Here is a 14,700-nt window from a genome sequence, read left to right on the forward strand (position 1 = left end):
AAATATCTGTTTAGCGGAAATTGGTCAACATGTTTCTGCATAAATGGATAGTGCCAATGCATTCATCAGGACCTATTTGCTGCTACTGCTTTTCAATGAGTGAAAGAAAACATTTTAAAAGGGAATTACATCACCAGAGTTCCAGGTTAAGTACTCCACCACAATCCTGTAGTTGTGGGGATGGCACCTCACCTCACCTGGCTGCAGCTCAGGTACTGAGGAGCACCGCTCTCTCCGTCGGTGTCTCCCGGCGTTCCTCTGCGCTTACTGGGATGGTAGACTGGTAGTTAAAGGGGTTTCCTCTTCTTCTGTGTCCTCCGAAGAAGATGTTGAATTGGTCTTGGTGTCTCCCAGTAACGGGCCAGGGGCTGTGGATGGGGGTTTCTCTTCCTTCGTGGTGGTGTCAGGAACTGGAGGCTCAGAGAGAAGAAAGAAAGTGGGAGTCGTCAGAAATCTATTTTTAACCTATACTATGATACCGTCACCAACACCCAGTGGTTTCTTAGAGCTTGTTTGTACATGGCAGTATGTTTAGGGAATTTGTGATAGGATGGGGGTTTCGGATTACAAGTGACAGCGGTGGAAGGGTATCAGGGAGACAGGGAAAGGATTCAGGGTAGCATGTCCAGTGAAGGTTTAGCCAAAAGGGGTTTAAAAACACCCGATTCTTACCCTCATCCGACAACCTCCTCCCGCCCTCCTCCCTCACTATTGCCCTCCCCGACTGCCCGTTCAACGGTGTAACTCACTGACCCCGCCGCAACTATCCAGAGTTGCGGCCGCTCCTCAGCCTCCTACGGTGGACGCCACCAATCTTCGGTCCAGTGGTCGTCTTCGCTTCCCTCGTTGTCTTCGCGTTCCCGTCTCTCCAGGTCGTCAGCTTCTTCCGTGTTCGGCTCCTCCCCTCGGGTTCCGCTTCCGCAGGACAACGTTCCTCCACCCTTAATGGTCCTGTCTTTCAAGGAGTTTGTTCCACTGCTTCCGGGGTTAACTCCTCCCTTACTGGCTTCTGTGTTGCTTTGTGAATAAACACGAGAGGTGGGTGGAAATCCTTCAGGGTTATCGCGTGGGTGGAGGGATTCCCTATCGCGTCCTTTCTTGATCCTGAAGGACTCTGGTTCTTGTAGTGTTGTTCCGGTATCGGGGCTCGACCTCTCACATCGATTTAAAAATTATTGTGCAAATTAGTTTAACATTTCTAATGGTAAAAGCCAACAACGATATAAAAAGTGCAAGTGGCTTGTGCATGTCAATTTGCATGTACCAACATTAGAATTGTCTATGCTTGCTTCTTGTGCCAGTTGGGCATTAACACCTGCATGATTAGATTCCTAATGGATTTATTAAAATGCAAAGGTGCTTATGTGGTTGCAGATGATGCTAACTGTGCAAGTCATGTCGAACCAATCTTGGTTGCCACCGCTATTAGGTTTTGAGTCTAGGACAATCTTGGGTGTTTGGTGTATAAAGAGATGTTTTCTTGTGGCCCTGACTGCTGAACAATTGTTGTACCAGGCACAGATATTTTGTCCCCTGGTGTGCCAAGGCGATGGAATCTCCACTGAGCCAACAAATTATGGCTGGCCTATAAGTGCCAACTTGCTGTTGTAAGAAGGCTGATTTAAGAAGCTTTCTCCTCAGCTCTAAGAGGTTTGAACATGCACATAATGTGGAATACTGATTCCTGTTTGTACCCACATAGTCAGCACATTTCGCAAACTATCTCAGACGGGCTTTCCAGATATTACTCCATAGCTTGCACATCAAATTGTAAATATGTAATGTAATTGTGTATATATGTGATCTTGTATAGGCTCCTAATATTTCCCCACCCTATGAACAGTGCTCGAGTTGAAGATCTTTAGTAATATCATATTATGGTACCACCATTGGAGTCCTGTGCTTTTCTGAACCCAAAGTGTACTTGCCTGTGTAACCAATTCATGTCATGGCATGTTTATCTAAATTGAAAACCTGCTTTAAGACCATTCATGTTGCGCTGCATGTGTAGAAATGCACAGTCTTTTCACTTTTTTAAGCAAAAGTTTGTAGTGATATTTGGCGCTGCACCCCCACGTGCGGTCTAGTTCCTGACGCACATAGTCTTGGTTGCAGCGCACAGAGACCTTACACTGCCGCACACAGAGGACAAAAATTAGAGGGAACATTGCTTATGACACTCCCCTTACTCAGTATATCAAGAAGGTGTGCAGTTCCTAGTGAGCGAGACGGGAAAGGGCGGTCTATCTTCGTGATGCCCTCACACACCCCAAAGGATGACATTCTTCATCATTGGGCCAAGCTCCTCGTCGGGCCGGCGCTGCAATGCATTTCATCAGGACCACGACAAACTAAAAGTGAGTGGTGCACTAACGACGGTCTGGTTCTCATAATTAAGACTGATGACCAGATGTGGTGGAGATACACTAGAAGACATATACCAGGGTAGGAGACCAGTAGTATGATAGCCTACAGCTGACAGGGGAGGCAGAGCACATCGTTGCTCTCTGGAAAGGGTGGCAGCAGACTTTCGTCTATCCTACCCTTGCTTAGGGCCCCGAGCAAGGATAGGATAGATGAAAGTCGGCAGCCACCCTTTGCGACAGAGCAACAACGTGCTTTTGGTTTTTCATTGTCCTGATGAAGTGCCACTTGACAGGCACGAAACATGTTGACCCACCACATCACAATAGCCCTATAGGAACATTAAATCCATCTAGGGCACCGATATCTTTTAATTAAGCCTGAGCTACCACATCAATAAATACATATAAGAGTAGGGCAGCTCTAGACTTATTTTAACCCACCTTCCTGTGCACAACCCAGCCCTCACACCCACACGCACCCTACGGTTTCTTCAAAAGATCTCCGCCAAAGAGCCCCATTTACGGGAGCCCGTCAGGCATTGCAGCGCCGGCCCGACGAGGAGCTTGGCCCAATGATGAAGCATGACATCCTTCGAGGTGTGTGAAGGGATCACGAAGAAAGACCTCCCTTTCCCTGTCTCGCTCACTAGTAAATGCACACCTTCTTCATATACAGTCCAAATTTGGAGCTTGTGTACAGCCCTATTTAAATACAGCTCCTGGTCCCCCCCCCCGTTTTTTCATACTCTGCTTACTCACACACATCTGTCGTCAGTTTTCCAGAAGTCATGCTTCCACTGTACAGGCCTATTGCACATCAGACACCTGAGCAGTGTTGATAGTTTAATAAGTTTAATTCTGAATAGGGTGTTGAAATGTTAATTAACAGCTTTCTCACAATAAATCCAATCTAACAACACATAGAATGGTATGTTGAATGTCATCCCTATTTCAGTGCCACATATGGCAAAAGGTGTGTCCTGTAATGGCAGTACATACCACACAAACCTATTGTGACACAGTTAGATATTCCAATAAGAAGTCCACATGTCCACACATTTCCCAGAGAGGAAGCTCTCAAGGAAAAACATGCAAGCCCTTCCAATGTGACCTTAGTGTCAGGATGTTGTGGTTATTGTAATACTTGTCTTGATGAACAAACTGCATCAAGTCAATGGGACTGGCAGTGAAGGTATCTGTACAATCATGCACAATATAAAAATGGTGTGTTGTGTGTCATGGTAACTCACACCACAATCCATGTAGGCAGGTCCTGCCCTACGTGATGTTAGTGGGCTGGCTCAGTCAGTGTAGGTCATGACCAGGGTTCAGGTGTGTCAGCTGATGACCACAAAAGTGAGTATTCATGCTTTAGTAGTGATTAGTATGTGACATTTACACGTGTATTGTGTTGACTATTGATGAATGTCTGTGCTAAGTGGAAAGAAAATGTTTATCAACCATACAGATATCCAGAAACTTCCCGTTACAATTTGTTTCTACATCTATTGCATCCATACAGATCCACACCCATCAGAAGAAAGCCCTTTGGAGTGCCATCGTCTGAAGGTGAGGACCCTGGAGGTCTTCAACCGGTGTAGCATCCACTGCAGGAAGAGGTGGGAGGACCTGGGTGCTGGATAGGCCTGGGCGGTAAATTCCGTTCCGCTCGCGGAATTTGCAGAATTTGGGTAATTTCGCATTCCGCGGAGAACGCTAAATTGGCCAAAATTCTGCGTTCCACGACTTCGCGAAATTTTTTGCTTGTTCGCGTTCTCAAATGCGTGTTCGCAAGATATTTCCCCCGAGCACGCAAACAGCGATTGCGAACAGTAAAAAGCATCGCAAACAAGCAATTCCGCGTGTTCGCGGAATTTCTGGAGATTTTTTACCGTTTCGCAGAGATTTGCGTAACGCGATTACGCAAATTCGGTCCACCCCTAGTGCTGGACCCAGAAGATCGTGGAGGTCTGGCTGGGGAAGTCCTCTCAATGTGGAAGGTGCATGTGCCTGACTCTGAACCCCCTAATGGCCCCAACATGGAAGGGGAGTGTGCCAGACTCTGACCCCTCAAATGGCCCTTAAACAGGCGGTAGCCTACCCAGAGCTTGATAGGCAATCGATGGCCCAACAGCAGCTACACCTGGGTGAGTCCTGGCCGCCAGAGTCATACATTTGACTTTGCCAACTTTGTGTGTTACAGGCAAGCATTTCCAAACCAAGATTGGTGGTGGTCCATTTGTCACACACAGGATGAGTCATTGTTTGTGTAGGTATGGTAGCAGGTGCCTGCTGCTGTGCTGTGCCAATCGTCTTTATGACCAGGAACACAGCAGAGTCCTGCCTACATTCAGTTGTTATTTTTGGAGCAGACACCTGGCTGAGTACAGTGAGTGATCATCTCATGCTGTTAATTGTTCTTGGTGACAATTATACCACACAGGCAACTTGTCTTCCGTGTGTGAGGAGTGATGTTCCCTGACTACTGCCTCTCATGTGACAGTCAGTGGCCTTATTACATGTGACATGACATGGAGTGCACAGTACATACAGTGACTGTACAACAGTTCCCATTAGTAAGTACTCGTAATACAGGGAAATGAGTGTGCAAATATCACTGGTGCCATCTGCACGAGTGCCTACACGTTGACCACTGTGCATTTGCAATTTGATGGTTCCTCTGTAAAAGTGTTTCACAACATTCATTCACTGACTGATGACATGCATAAGAGAGTAAGATGTAGAACTGTAGAGATAATATGGGAGTGTCTTCACTGATCCTTACAAGGCAATCTGAGTTTGCAAAACAAAGAATACTGTGATGTGTCAGCCCATTGGGACTCTAGTGATCCAACATCTTCATGTCATAGATATTCAGGGACAGCCACAACTTTCAACGGTGTATTGGCTTTTAGGTGTATAATCTATGAATGGCGTTATCACCTGTACCAAGCAGGATTGGGATGTTCATATGGCTGTATGAAGACTAGTGCTCTGTGAAATCATAGTAACTATCTCCCAAATGTTTGGAACTCAGTGTTTTCAAGAAACTTTATATGCTACATGTGATACGTAGCTAAACTACTTCTGTACAGCTTTCACTGCACTTTTTAGGATGTGGGCATGAGATGTAATTTGGAATCCAAAGCCTCATCAATGTGCAATCAGCTTTTGCATGTGACATGATGTCTGCCTTAACACAAATGGATGGTAAATTGTTGTTTTATTTGCCCTTAATGACATCATGATGTGTTATGTTGGATAGGTAGATCTGGTGGGCCGTGGGCCTTGTGTGAGCATAGTGCATATTTCAAATTGTATCCATCCTATTTGGTTATATCTGTTTTACAATGGTATCATACAAGTGCCAAACTATGCAAGGTGATCAACTATCCTAGTATGGACATAAGGATGGAGTGTAGCCAACTCCTTCAATGAATTTGGGCCTCTCTGGGGTTATGACAAGTGGCCCCAACTATTTACAGGTACTGTAGCATGCATGCATGTGTTCATGCTAAATTTGAACCCTATAGAGTGAACTATTAAGCTAATGTGATATGTGCACTTCATCGATTTTTTCTGTTGATTTGTAATTGTCAGGTTTGGAAATGCAGTTGCAATAAACCCATGTTACATGTCATTTCAGATGCATCCAGGGCAAGTGGAGAAGAAGGGGCCAAAGTAGGGAGGGACACAGATGGTCACAGTGGTTCCAGACGTGAGATCTCAGACACAGAGGGGCCCAGTGACCAGGAGGGTGTGAGAAGTGCCACGGAGGACAGCAGCTCAGCACATCATCATTTGAGTCATCTTTAGGTAGACACTCCTGAGTGGTGGCAGACCCCACACGATCAGTACCACCTTCATCCTTGTTTGCCACCCTCTCCGTTGCCCACCAACAAGTTGTCCAGTCCCGTTCCCCTAACAGGGGAGCAGCCTCCTTCGCCCCAGGCACCTCATCCCCTTCCCCTGCTGACCCCGCTGCCCTGAGTAAGGTGGTTATTGACCCACCTGAGGATCATCCCGGTCGGTCAGAATGCATTCCTAAATATCATCCAGGGGCAAGGCCACCAGCTGACACAGATGCCTGGTAAGCATTCACATTGTAGTGTCTGACTTACAGAGATCTTTTAAGGCTCTGGCCTCCTCCCTCATGGCAGCCTTCCACCCCACCTCCTGCCTCATCCCCATCCCCATCCAAGTTCCCTATTCCCATTCCTGTCCCAAGCACATGCACACCTCAGCAGCCACACTGTTCAATATACACAAGCACAGCATACAAACCCAAAACATGCAAAAAATGTAAACATGTAAGCACTCAGCAGCCAACCACCCCCTCACTACCCCACCACCCCAAGCATAACCCCAGGCACCACAGCAACCCACACAGACCCTTCCACCCAGTGCTTAATTTGTAAAAAGAAAAAACATAAGTGCCAGGGCTCTCATCAGGAGGCCGCTGCTGCTTCCACCACACATTGCCCCCGCCATGCTTTAGTGAGAGTAGCAACACAACTACTAACCATCACACTCATGCAAGTGTAACAATTCGGACTATTTCAGGCCCCAAAACTGTAAGAAATCGTGGACGGCAGGTAATAGTAATTTTTCAAGTATATTACATTAACAATTAGCTGTTGTTGTGGTCATCTCTAAATTAGCCAGACAGCGCCACCTATTGACAGACTGCCACAAGCGCCGGGGCTGACAAGTAAGTGCCGGTGCTGAGCACTGGAAACCACAGCCTCAAATTAAGCACTGCTTCCACCCCCACAACCATACCCCCAGGCACCACAGCAACACACACACACCCCTCCACCCCCACAATCACAACCCCAGGCACTACAGCAGCACACACAAATCCCTCAACCCCACAACCATACCCAAGGCACCAAAGCAGCAGACACAGACCCCTCCACCCTACAACCATACCCCCAGGCACCAAAGCAACAGACACAGACTCCTCCACAGCCACAGCTATACCCCCCGGACACCACAGCAACAGACACAGACCCCGCCACAACCACAACCATATCCCCAGGCACCACAGCAACAGACACAGACCTCCTAAACTGCCACAACCATACCCCCAGGCACAACAGCAACAGACACAGATCACTCCACAGCTACAGCCATACCTCCAGGCACCAGAGCTACATACACAGATCCCTCCACAGGCACAACCATACCCCCATGCACCACAGCGACAGGCACAGTTCCCTCCACAACATACACGGGCACAAAACGCAAACACTCATAGTCACCCATGCAACAGACACCCTTGATACACACAGTTTGGATAGCACACACAGCTCACACTTCCACTCTCTCTACCTCCCAACCCAAACTCCATCCTGAATATCCTACCCATTTTCCCAGTGAAGATGAGTTGTGTGCCCTTGCTCTTAGCCCTGTGACACCCAAGCCCACCCCTGCCAAAGTCTCAAAGATCCCTTCCAAAACCTAACCCACCCCTTCCACATCCCACTCCACCCCAGAGAAACTGGATCATCACCCCACTGAACCCAGTCCAACAGAAAAAAAGAAAATAAAACATCCCAAAGCCCTACTCATTCCTTCCACATCCTCCTCCACTCCTGAGAGACAGTATCCCACACCACTGAACCCAGGCCAAAGAAACACCCTCCCAAAGGCCAACCCATCCCTTCCACATCCCAACCCTTCCCTTCCACATCCCAATCAACCCCAGAGACACCAGATCCACACACCAGTGAACCCAGCCCAAACCCCAAAAAATAAAACCTCCCAAAAAGAAACCCAACCCTCTCTAAACCACAACCCCCACCTCCCAAGTACCATCTTCGAGGTACCTGCTACACTCAATAAATGCCCCTTTGTGAGGAGGTTCCCTGGCAGTGTAAGACGGGGCAAGTGTGTTGGCACAGCCTTATTCTGTGGCACAGGTTTAAAATTATCTCAGTCTGGATTTCGAGCCAACCACAGCACCAAGACTGCCCTCCCCGCAGCCACCGATGACATCAGGACCCTACTCGACAACGGAGAAACCACGCCCTCATCCTCTTAGACCTCTCAGCCGCCTTTGATACAGTCTGCCATCGCACCCTAATCACTCGCCTCCACATCGCCGGGATCCGAGGTAACGCCCTGGATTGGATCACCTCGTCCCTCTCCGACAGAACCCAGAGAGTCCACCTTCCTCCCTTCCGCTCAGCTGCCACCGAGATCATGTGCGGCGTACCCCAGGGCTCTTCCCTCAGCCCAACCCTCTTCAACATCTACATGAGCCCCACTTACCACCATCACACACAAGCACAACCTCAACATCATCTTATAAGCAGATGACACCCAGTTGATACTCTCCCTCACCAAAGACCCAGCCACAGCCAAATCCAACCTCCAGGAAGGAATGAAAAACGTTGTAGAATGGATGAAACTCAGCCGTCTCAAACTGAACTCAGACAAGACGGAGGTCCTCATCCTCGGACCATCCCCATCCGCCTGGGACGACTCCTGGTGGCCCGCAGCCCTAGGCATCCTGGACTCCTCCCTCACGATGACCAAGCAAGTCAACGCCATCTCATCCTCATGCTTCAACACCCTGCGCATGCTCCAAAAGATCTTCCGGTGGATCCCCACCGAGACCAGAAAGACCATCACCCAGGCCCTTGTGACCAGCCGACTGGACTACGGGAACGCCCTCTACGCAGGAACCACAGCCAAACTCCAGAAAAGGCTCCAGCGCATACAGAATGCTTCCGCACGACTCGTCCTCGACATCCCTCGCCACAGCCACATATCTGCCCACCTGAGAGACCTGCACTGGCTTCCCGTCGGCAAGAGGATCACCTTCAGGCTCCTCACTCACGCAAACAAAGCGCTCCACAACAAGGGCCCCGAATACCTTAACAGCTGCCTCAAGTTCCACACTCCAACTTGCCAGCTCCGCTCCGCCAGCCTCGCTCTCGCCAGCCTACCACGGATACGCAGAGCCACCACCGGAGGAAGATCATTCTCCTACCTGGCTGCCAAGACGTGGAACTCCCTTCCCACCCACCTACGATTGACCCAGGACCATCTCACCTTCAGGAAACACCTCAAGACCTGCCTCTTCCAGCAGTAGCAGCTCCCCCCCCTTCCCTCAGTGCCTTGAGACCCTCACGGGTGAGTAGTGCGCCTTATAAATGTATTGATTGATTGATTGAAATTATGGACTGGCAATTGGCCTTTGTTTGATTTGATGATTTTTTTATCCATTCATTAAAAACTTTCACACTTTCAAAGACATTAGAAGGCCAATTTGAAAGACATTAGTCCTGACATTACTTTTCAAAATGTTTGAATGTGATGTGTGACTACAGTTGTGTTTGTTTCATCCTTGATTGCTAATCCAGTTGAAGTGGTTACTATGATCTGACCTTCGACCTAGTGCTGGAGCTGTACAGAACAAGGTGAAATGTTGCATGGATGTCTCAGTGGGACGAAAAGCAAATGGGGCAGACATTGCACTGGGTAACATGTTATGTAGTAAGTATTTCAGCTTGGCCTGGCCACTGTCTATATCATTTAGGTTGCACTTCTGACTATGATGTTGTATATGTTTTAGCAGTGTTCAAGGTAGAGATATGTTGATCCATACATGGAGGGTGTTAGATTGCTTTACCTTTGTGGAGTTTTGTATGGGAATGTGTCAATTTCCAGTGTGTACCATACACCTACTTCATGTATATGTGTGACAAATATAGTTCGTGCTGTGTTTGCTTTCATGGCTTACACATTTCCTAGACAAGCATGGTACTTGGTTATGCTATTGGTTGTCCCTGATATACTTCAATTCACAGGTCCTGTGCACACTGAGCTTTTCAGGCCTGTACAAAATATACTGGGCCCCAGGGCCCAGTCTTTCAGGGTTCCCCATGACAGAGGCATTCCTATTCTGCAGAACATGTTTCCATTGTGCCCTTAGAATGCTTTGCACATGGATTCTTTGTACCTCATTGTAGTCGTAGTGAAATCCATGTAGACTTTCCAACACTTGACAAATGATAGCCTGCATGATCAGTGTAAATCCGTTGCAACATGTCAGCAAGTGAGAAGGGGCAAAAGGAATATAGCATCTTGGTTAGAGTTCCAGTCACAGGGCCTAATGGTAGTAGTGTTTGCTTTTCTATCTCCACTTACCAACACTTGGCAAATGGTGACGTGCATGATAAGTGAACATCAGTTGCAATGTGGCAGACAAGTGAGAAGAGTCAAAAGGAGAATAGCATCTTGGTTAGAGTTCTAGTCTCAGGGCCTCATGGTAGTTGTAGGGAAATCTATGTAGACTTAACAACACTTGACAAATAGCAGCCTGCGTGATCAGTGAACATCAGTTGTAACATGGTAGACAAGTGAGAAGGGGCAAAAGGAGTCTAGCATCTTGGTTTGAGTTCCAGTCACAGCGCCTCATGGTAGCTCTAGTCCCATTTACTGACACTATGCCTTTTCATGTGGGTGATGTTTGAGAGTCTAATTCAGAGTTGTAGCAGAGAGGGTGTGTTTCAGTTTCATGACACATCCATAGAGATGTCTATTTGATATCACAACAGAACCTAGGATGTGTGCAATGTGAGGGCGTTAGGGAGATTGATAGGTGTGATATTGATGAGGTGCTGTTGCGTGTCATAATTTAAAGCACACATCACTATCACTGATTATGAGTTGTCAACACACGTCCATTTGTGTACAATGTACATGGGTTGTAACAGTGATTTTGGGACAGAAGGCATCGTACAGATGTATTTGTGTTATACATTTAAATTAATTCCGCACAGTGCCCCATAAATATGTTTAACCAAGCCACCCCAACATGCTTGCCAGATCCATGGTGGAACGTTGTTTTGCTGAGGAGTCTATGGAAACAGGTAGTAGTATGACTTACTGTCGGTTGCGTCCATGAAGGTGTGGGTTTCGGACATGATCAAGCAAGTACAGTAGCGGCAGGACGTGTACGATGGGCTCCATGGCGGCACAGTAGGTATGGAGATAGGTTTCTGACTCATATAACTCCCTTTCCTCCAACTGAGATGTGGCGGCTGGACTGCAACGGTCATGTCAGCTGTAAAGCAACTCATAATTGGGCCAGTGGTTTCACTGGAGGTCCAAGCCTCCGACAGACTCATTGGCCTATTCCACGGCCGCCACGGTCAGATCTGGTGGCCAGTTACAGCTGGACCGAGGCGGTCTTTTTGCTATCTAGCCGAGGTCGTGGCATCAGAACTTATAATCAGGCCCTAAAAGTGTTTAGAATACTATTCCCACTCCATAATTAAATAATTCAGAGAATATGTTGGACAGTAAAGGGGGAATATTTATTATTCTCACTTAAATACCAGTTAAGTCAGGGAAGGTGCTGGACACTAAATGGGCAACATTTACTTTTCCCACTCCAATATCAATTAACTCAGGGACGGTGTTGGACAGTAAAAGGGGCAACATTTACTATTACCACTTCAAGATCATTAAACTCAGGGAAGGTGCTGGACACTAAAGGTGCAACATTTACTATTCCCACTCCATTATCACTTAACTCAGAAAAGTGCTGGACACTAAGGAAGCAACATTAATCATTCCCAATGCAATAAATCTTATCTCAGGGAAGGGTGTGCATAGTAAAGGGGGCAACATTTACTATTCCCACTGCAATATAACTGAAGTCAGGGAAGAGGGTGAACACTAAAGAGGCAACCTTTACTATTCCCACTCCAATTTCACTTACCTCAGGTAAGGTGCTGGACAGTAAATAGGTAACATTAAGCGTTGCACTACAATAACACTTATATTAGGTAAGGTTTTGGATAATAAAAAGGGCAACATTTACTATTCCCACAACAATCTAACCTAACTCTGGGACAGGTGTAAACGATAAAGAAGCAACATTTACTATTCCCACTCTAATATCACTCAACTCAGGGAAGGGGCTGGACAGTAAAAAAGCCAACATTTACTATTCCCACTGCACTGCAGCTTAACTCAGGGAAGGGTGTGGACAATAAAGGGGTAACGTTTACTATTCACATTAAAATGTAACTTGGAAATGTAGAAATATTTTACCCTATGTGTTTAAATTAGTCATAAATATTATTTCAATATTTTTTTTTTTAAATCTTATAAATAGGATTTTAATTTCTACAAAATATTCACACATTTACTTCAACTATGAAAGAGTTTTAAAAAAAATCAAATATCTTTAATAATGTAACAAATTGTTAAACATTTTGATTTTTTTCCAAATTTTAAATGATTTCAAAATTGTATTTAAGTTTTCTTGAAACGAAACAAAATGTAGTTTTTCTGATCACTTACATTTTTTATGTAAACAACTAATTACCTATAACTTCTACAACGTATTTACATTTTTTAAATTTGATATATTAAATGTATTATAAATACATCCCAAAATGAACACTAAAACATATTTTTTGTATTAATACCCACCCTTATCCTCTCAAAAGTCTACATCTCACTCCAAACAATTATACAAATTGTCTAATTGTTTTTTAATAACTGAAAAAAATTATTAGAATTTTAAAAGTAGTCCCCAACTTTTTCACGTATATACCCAACATCCCGATCCTAAAAAGTTTTATTTTTCCAAAATTTAAATTTGTTTTAATTTACAGAAAAAATACATAATAACGAACATTTTAAAATACAATTCTCAAGTTCCGATAATTCCCTCGTCATCGTTCTCATAAATAGATTTGTCAGCTCTGAACGTTTTTGCCCCGCCGTGTTGGAGTCTTCAAAGCACTGATTTTTTAATCAACTTCCATAAGTCTATTCATAAGTCCCTTGAAGTCATTGTGGATGGCCTTTAGGTCATGGTTCATAGCATCAATATTTGTTTTGATTTCCTGCGCAAGGTCGTGTAGCGCCCCAAAAGCACTGTAAGATGACATTGATGCTGCCGGAGATAACTACCTTGAATTTGATCAGTGAGTCTGGTAGAGAGGGTCTGCTTTGGTGTGTTTATTGGGTGGCATTACAATTTTTGTGCAACTTGAGGTCTTTAGCTTCTTTGCTTATGTGTTCCGCAATAGCAAATGTACAGAGAATACAATGGCCTAGCACTATGCTGTAAGACAGCCTCTGTGTGCATGTGAAAGTGTATCAGAAACAGGTACATCACATACGTAACCACGCTTTCTCCAACTTAAGAGAGTTTAGTTCCCACTAGGTTAGGTAGGTGCATACACCACACCACACTTAGTTATGTCTTCTAAAGGAGGAGCCATTGTCTCTCTGCCTTTTAGGTACAATGAATATTCATTCCAGGAATTGAAAGTCATGTATGTTTCTAGAAATCTGAAGACAGGGAGAAATGCCAACACCCAACGTCTCATAGAGGTGTTACTCTTAGATGACCTTAGGAAGACCCCTGGGTCAGATGAGGTAGAAAGAGTGGGTGAGGCAGGGAATGAACACATGTCAGGAGGTGAAACCTTTTATGACCTAGACTCAAACCATGGCCAGGAGGATCAAGATGATTCCCACCTGGACAACTCATATCTTCAGGAAGAGGGTGGAGAAGGCCCCAATGGCCCTTTCTTTACTCATCCTGGAAGAGTGCAGAGGTTACCTAGGAGATCTAGATCTCCCTCTGCAGAATCTAACCATTCAGGACAGTCTGCAGGGACCTGAATATCTAATAAGAGGGATAACTCTTATGATAGGGAGTACAGATTTCTTGAGCTTGAGAAAGCTAGGCTTATGCACAGGCAAGAGCAATTGGCCCTAGATAAAGAGTCCCTAGAAGTCCAGAATGATATGAAAAGATTTGGGACTAGGGTCCCATGGTGGCAGCAACAGAGTGTCTAGGATTAAGCAGTATTCTCGTGATCATAGGAACCTGAGCAAGATAGTCCCTCCCTACCATGGTGGGGATAACATCCACAAATGAATAACTGCTTTAGAGAGGGCCTGTAAAGTACAGAGGGTCCCTCAAGAGCAGCGGGAAGATATCTTGTGGCTCTCCTTTGGTGACAAAGGTAGAGATAAGCTCCTCACTGTTAGAGAAGAGGATGCTGACAATTATTCAGTCCTGAAGAAGGTTCTCATTGATGGGATTGGCTTAACCACTGAACAGTACAGGATTAAGTTCAGAGACACCCAGAAGGCACAGACTCAGGACTGGGTAGACTTTGTAGGTTGTGCTACTAAGGCTCTGGAAGGCTGGTTACTTGGCAGCAAAGTGGATGAGTTCAAGGGATTGTACAATTTGATTATGAGGGAGCAAATCCTTAATAATTGCCAAAATCGGGTGTTGCATCAATACCTGGTTGACTCTGATCTGACTTCTCCCCAAGAATTG

Source organism: Lissotriton helveticus, chromosome 11, assembly GCF_964261635.1.
Source record: "Lissotriton helveticus chromosome 11, aLisHel1.1, whole genome shotgun sequence".
Classification (NCBI taxonomy): Eukaryota; Metazoa; Chordata; class Amphibia; order Caudata; family Salamandridae; genus Lissotriton; species Lissotriton helveticus.